Raw genomic sequence first — 6,000 nt, 5'->3', positions numbered from 1 at the left:
CACAGACTATGAAGAGGCAAGGAAGGTTTCTCTCCTACAGGTTTCAGAGGGAGCTTGACCCCGCAGGTCGACACCCTGATTTGGGATTTTGAGCCTCCAGAACTATGAAACAATAAATAATTGCTGCAAGGCTCCAAGTAAATTGCTTTGGAAAATTAATCATATGATTTAATATAAGTTGTGCTTCTTAATTTTTTATCTGCTCCATAGACTACATATACTTGCTTCTGCTCTGTTTTAGTTTAATAAATGTGGTGAAAAGACAAACCTTTTATTAAGTATAAATAAGCTTACATGAAGTTTAATTATGGCTTCAATACTTGTTCACACTTCCTGACATTAACGTGTCAAACAAGGCTCTGTTTAGATAATATTCATTATAGCCAAAGGAAGCAGAATTACTTTGCCAATCAAGAAAACATCTTGTGAATACAAATCACTCTGAACCCATTGATTGATTATTAGTTACAAAGGTGCTTTACTTCCCCTTAACAGAAAGAAAAAAAGAAAACTGTTTTGATTAAGGTAAATGTGTCTGTAATTCTCAGTATAAATAAAAATATAAAATGAGAGATAACATCTTAGTGAAAATGCATGAAAACAAAATTTCAATATATTTTGGGTCAAATAGTCCCCAAACATTAGCTTATTATTAAAGGAATTTCTTGTTTTTTCTCATAACTCCAACATTGCATAACTTTTTAGAGTTCTGTTATCTCTGTGCTCCAAAAGTACCAACTCTTTCATCATTCAGTGCCTCCATGTTAGAACTTGGATGAATGAGTTAAGTTGGTTTTGCTGTTTTCTACATCAAATATCCTCAGTTTATTTCTTTTCTAAATTTTTGTTGAGCTGTCTTCACAGATCATCCAATCCATCCAAAGTATACAGTCAGTGGTTCACAGTATCACCACATAGTTGTTTATTCATCACCATGATTATTTTTAGAACATTTGCAAAACTACAGAAAAAGAAATAAAAAAACAAAAGAAAAATCCTATACATTCCATAACCTTTACCCCTCCCACTTATTGACCACTTGTATTGCTGTCTACCCAACTCTAAAACTTACACTAGAGGTAGGATAGCTAGGACAGTGTATGATATATATATATCAGTGGAACAAAACAAATTGTCTAGAAGTAGGTCCATACAAATATGTGCAACTAACATTTTCTTTTTGCATTATAGTTATACAATGATTATTAAAGATCAGAGCTACAAGATTACCGATCAGCATTTCACCTATTTCCTTTTTAACATCATCTATTTTGGCTTTGAAACAAATCAACAAAGTGAGTTTGTTTCCGTAACTTGCTTTTGAATATTAATATTGTTGATGATGCAAAAAAGCATTTATTTAAAAATATTTACTGAACATCTATTTTTTCTTTATTAGAGAAGTTATAGGTTTACATAAAAATCATGCATGAAATACAGGATTCCCATATACCCTTCCATCACCAACACTTTGCACTGGTTTTGTTTTTTGGTGTTAACAATATTAAATGGTAACTGGTAAATCCATATTTAAATAGAAATGAAGATTCTTGGAAAGAAAAACCATCATACTCTAAAAGAATATGCCATGAAGTATTTCCAAGTAACCTACCAAACATTTATTTTGAAAACAATGATTTGTTCATTTTCAGCACCAAGCAACAAACCTATAAACCATTAGCAAAGTTAGAGATGAATGTGCATTACTTTAATTGCAAAATAAGCATACAAAACACATCTCTAAGCCATTATGTTAGAAAGCTACCAGAATATGATATCCTGGAACGGAAGCAACTTCTAAATAGTGGAATTTAATAAGTTACACATTTACAGTTCTAAGTCTATAAAAATGTCCAACTAAGGCATCCAAGGATTAATACCTTAGTTCAAGGAAAGCCATGGATCAGGAACACCTCTGTTGCTGGGTAGTCACATGGCTGGCATCTGCTGGTTCCTTGCTCCTGGGCTCTGATGCTTTCAGCCTCTGTTCCTTTCGGGGCTCCTCACTTTGCTTCTCCAGGCCTGGCTTTCATCTCTTGGCTTCTTTTGGATCTCTCCAGGTCCCAGCTTGCTTAACATCTCATGGCAACATCTGCTGGGCTCTTAAGCTTCTCCAAACATCTGTGTCTCTGTTCTCTCCGTTGGCTATAAATTTTCTGTTGGCTCTCTCTCTGTCCTCTCTGCTGTTTCTGCCATTTCTGACTGCCTCCAAAATATTTCCTCTTTTAAAAGATTCCAGTAAACTAATCAAGACCCACCTAGAATGGGTGGAGTCACATCTCCATCTAATCAAAGGTCACACCCACAATTGGGTGAGTGACATCTCTGTGGAGATAATCTTATCAAAAGCTTCTAAATAGATATTGGATTAGGATGAAAAGAAATGGTTGCTCCCACAAGATTGGGTCAGGATTAAAACATGGCTTTTCTGGGGTACTTAATATTTTCAAAATGACACATTCTACCATCTGGACCCTGAAAAAGACTTGTTTTTTTTTCATACACAAAACACATTCACTTCATCACAATATCAGAAAAGCCTTAGACCATTTCAGTAACAATACAAATACAATACAAAGTTCAAACAGTACAAAAGCTTGTCAAAATTAGCTACTGTCATTGCCTGTTCTAAGGCAAGATTTTCTTCCCTCTGTACCTGTGAAACTTCAAACAAGTACCTGCTGCCAAGATACAAAGGCAGCATGTTACAAAAGCATCAGGATACATGTTTACATTGTTATAGGGAGAAATAAAAAGGTAAACAGGGGTCACTGGGCCGATACAGTTCTGCAAACCTGCAGGCAAATGCCACTGGATTTCAAAGTCTGAGAGTCATTTATCCTTGGGGCTTTAGAAATTGGCAATCCCATACTTTCCAAAGCCCTATGTCATGGTCTTGCTTTCTCTGCAAATGCTGGAGTGTGTGGCAACACTGGGGCTCATTGAGGGGAACCACCTTTTCCTCAGCTTCACCCTATGCATATACATCAGGGCTGCACCTGGGCTCTCAGCCATCTCCAGGACACACACTCAACCCCTTGGAAACAATGGGATGGCAGCCCGGCTCCTCCCCAATCCTAGGTTTATGCGCTCCACTTGCTCTGAGGCCTAAGGTGGCACAACTCTTCCTGAAAAATGAAGCAGGAGGTCCATCATCTGCTTTTGGGACAAACTTATCTTTCTCCAAGTATGGGTGGGTCTGCTTTCCTGGCTCGATGTTTCTTGGCTCCAGACCTTATCTTCCACATTTCTGCTTCTGAAGTTGTTTTTCTTTCACTTATTTAAAAACTTATAAAAATGGTTTTATATCATCTGTTAAGATACTAGCATTGCCAGATGGCATAGCTGAACTATTAAAAGTCTTTCCAAACATCCCTGATATACCAATCATTCATAATTAATTGCTATGACCATTCATTATAATGTATTCAGATCACAGTCAAGGGTTTGATTCACATGTGGGTCAGATTGTTTGATTTGATTACCTGGGGATAATCTCTATCCCAAATTATCATTAAAGATAGTGAGTACCAAGGATGGGACAGATATGGCTTGTACTGCCCATCCAGCTCTCATTTTGACAACGTATATACGTCATGTTTCAATCAATTATTGATTATATTTAAAATAATGGCATTTATAGTTGTGATATAAAGCTTGTTTTATATATCATTCCAACTTAGTTACTATATTTGGGAATAATTTGAGATTTACATATATTTCAAATGTGCTCGTTTGGTGCATGAGAAACACCAGGTGAATGAAGAAAACAGCACGCAACTGAATCAAGCAACACAATAGTATACAAAATACAGTCATGCACAAACCTCAAATATCTCCCAGGTACTGCAGTTCACTGCTGTCTTAAGGGCCATATCCATTGACGTTCTGGTATTGCAAATGATGTCAGATAGCCCTCCTTCCACTCCTCAAGAACTCACAAGCTGTAACTCTTCCAGCACTCACTTGACAAGTAAAATTCAGCTTTTTTTCAAGGAAGGTATAATTTGTATTACAGATTTCATGTATTTCTTAAACTTTTTAGCATGTATGAATCTTTACCACTATTGTTATTATGTTGCTATCTTTTTTCATGTGACATTAACAAGGTTTTGAGTAAAGTGCCACCACCTTCATTTTATCTATATACCCTGTAGTATTCATAGCACAATTTTGAATAGTTCATTGAATTTTAGGAGCACATGTATCACAGAATTCTTTGCTTCTAATTCAATATATGGAAAATGAAGCAGAAGTACTACCCTGAGTAAAAAGAAATTATGCAAAAGTTTGGTAAAATGTGTTGAATATGATTGACTATTGTTATAATGTCTGTAACTTACTTTAAAGTATCTCAGGATTGATATTGTATTAAAATTTATGTTAATTCATTTAAGCTAAATTATAGTGATATTGTGCATTCCTGTTCATAATATTATTACATTACCAATAAAGTGGACAGTTGGCATTATCAGAAATGCCATACTTGGTGGCAGTTACTGAGACTGTCATTTTATTGGTTACTCTGATAAACTCCAGATACTAGCAAATGCCAGAAATGGGGATTTATTTGAAAAATCAGGGACTTTCCTGGTATTGAAGGAAGGGTTACAATGGCTTAGAGGAATGGAAAGGCAGGAAGGGATTTGCTATGGCTGTTGTGCTTTTCCTTGATTTTACTCTCCAAGAGGACCCAGCGGATACTCCCTTAAGGCCCCAGGAAATGCAGGGGTGAGAAGGGATGAAATAATAGGCTTGAAGAGTCTGGAGGAGCTCTGCATCTGGCTGCCTCAAACTGTAGCTAGAGATGACAGTAGTTGACTCTTCAGTGGAACTTTATCCCAAAACTTAATGAGAATAATGGCATTCCAGACTGGCAGACCAAGGTAGAGTTGTTGCTTATCCAATACAGATAACGTAGGTGCTGTTATGTCCATAAATCATGGGGAAAGAAGAGTGATCAGAGAGTTTTGACCTTCAGGATTGTGTGAAATGGCTGATTGAACACAGGATCCCAAGAAATGAATAATGGGCAGCTTACTAAGATTCCACGTGGTATATGTAGGAAGGGAAATTTTATGTCTCCTGGGCAGAAATCTTACTGAAATTGGTACTGTGAAAATTCATACAGTATTTTCAGAAGTGGTTCAGAGACCGATTCATAGATCCAGAGCCCTAATTTTCCTAAAATTCTACGCTTATTTTAGGAAATAGAGTTCAGTGTATCCACAGGTATATACTATAAATCTGTTCTCGTTTGCTAGCTGCCAGAATGTGATATACCAGAAACAGAAAGGCTTTTGAAAGGAGGAGTTTATTAAGTTGCAAGTTTGCCGTTCTAATACTTGAAAATGTCCCAATTAAAGGAAGTCTATAAAAATGCCCAAATTAAGACACCCACATGAATTTACCTTCACTCAAGAAAGGCTGATGAAGTTCAGGGTTTCTTTCTCAACTGGAAAGGTACATAGTGAACATGGTGATAGCTGGTAGCTTTATCTCCAGGCTTTTTGTTTCAGGAAGCTTTCCCAGGGATGTATTCCTTTTTCATCTCCAAATGTTTCCTATAAGCACACCTACCCTGGGTACATATTGCAAAAAGCATTTTAAAAATATGGACATTTCTATTAGCAAATGATATTAGTTTGCTTTCCATGAGGTCAACTGCCTTCTTTTTTTTTCCCCTTTTCTTTTTTATTTTTACTCAAGAGTAAATAAGGGATCAATGGACTGCAGGCTGACTGCTTTACTTTATCCTTTCCTAAAAGGATGCTAAGTCACTTATCTGAGGGAAGGTTGATAACACTGAACGCCTCCTGTAAGTAGAAAGCCTTGTTCTCAGAGAAAGATTCTGTGAATGGGTTTGCTTTACCTGCCTACTGCACTTCTGTAGATACTAATTGTTTCCTTACTGAATGTCTTGTCCATTGTTACACTATCACACTCATTGTGGCTTCTAGGTAAGGGAAACATTTTATTGCAATGTAAATGTCCTAATGG

The 6,000-nt window shown here is 36.5% G+C and overlaps 1 long non-coding RNA gene across 2 annotated transcripts in view; it reads right to left on the bottom strand.

The window, feature by feature from the left end:
- Window positions 1-5,387: 5,387 nt before the first annotated feature.
- Window positions 5,388-6,000, bottom strand: part of LOC143661628 (uncharacterized) — a 163,123-nt gene continuing 162,510 nt past the window's right edge. For both annotated transcript variants that reach the window (XR_013164746.1, XR_013164745.1), the window contains one exon: window positions 5,388-5,581. This is a non-coding gene — a long non-coding RNA (uncharacterized LOC143661628). The remainder of the gene's footprint in view (window positions 5,582-6,000) is intronic.

Source organism: Tamandua tetradactyla, chromosome 17 (assembly GCF_023851605.1).
Source record: "Tamandua tetradactyla isolate mTamTet1 chromosome 17, mTamTet1.pri, whole genome shotgun sequence".
NCBI lineage: Eukaryota > Metazoa > Chordata > Mammalia > Pilosa > Myrmecophagidae > Tamandua > Tamandua tetradactyla.
This window is presented reverse-complemented; position numbering and strand designations above follow the sequence as displayed.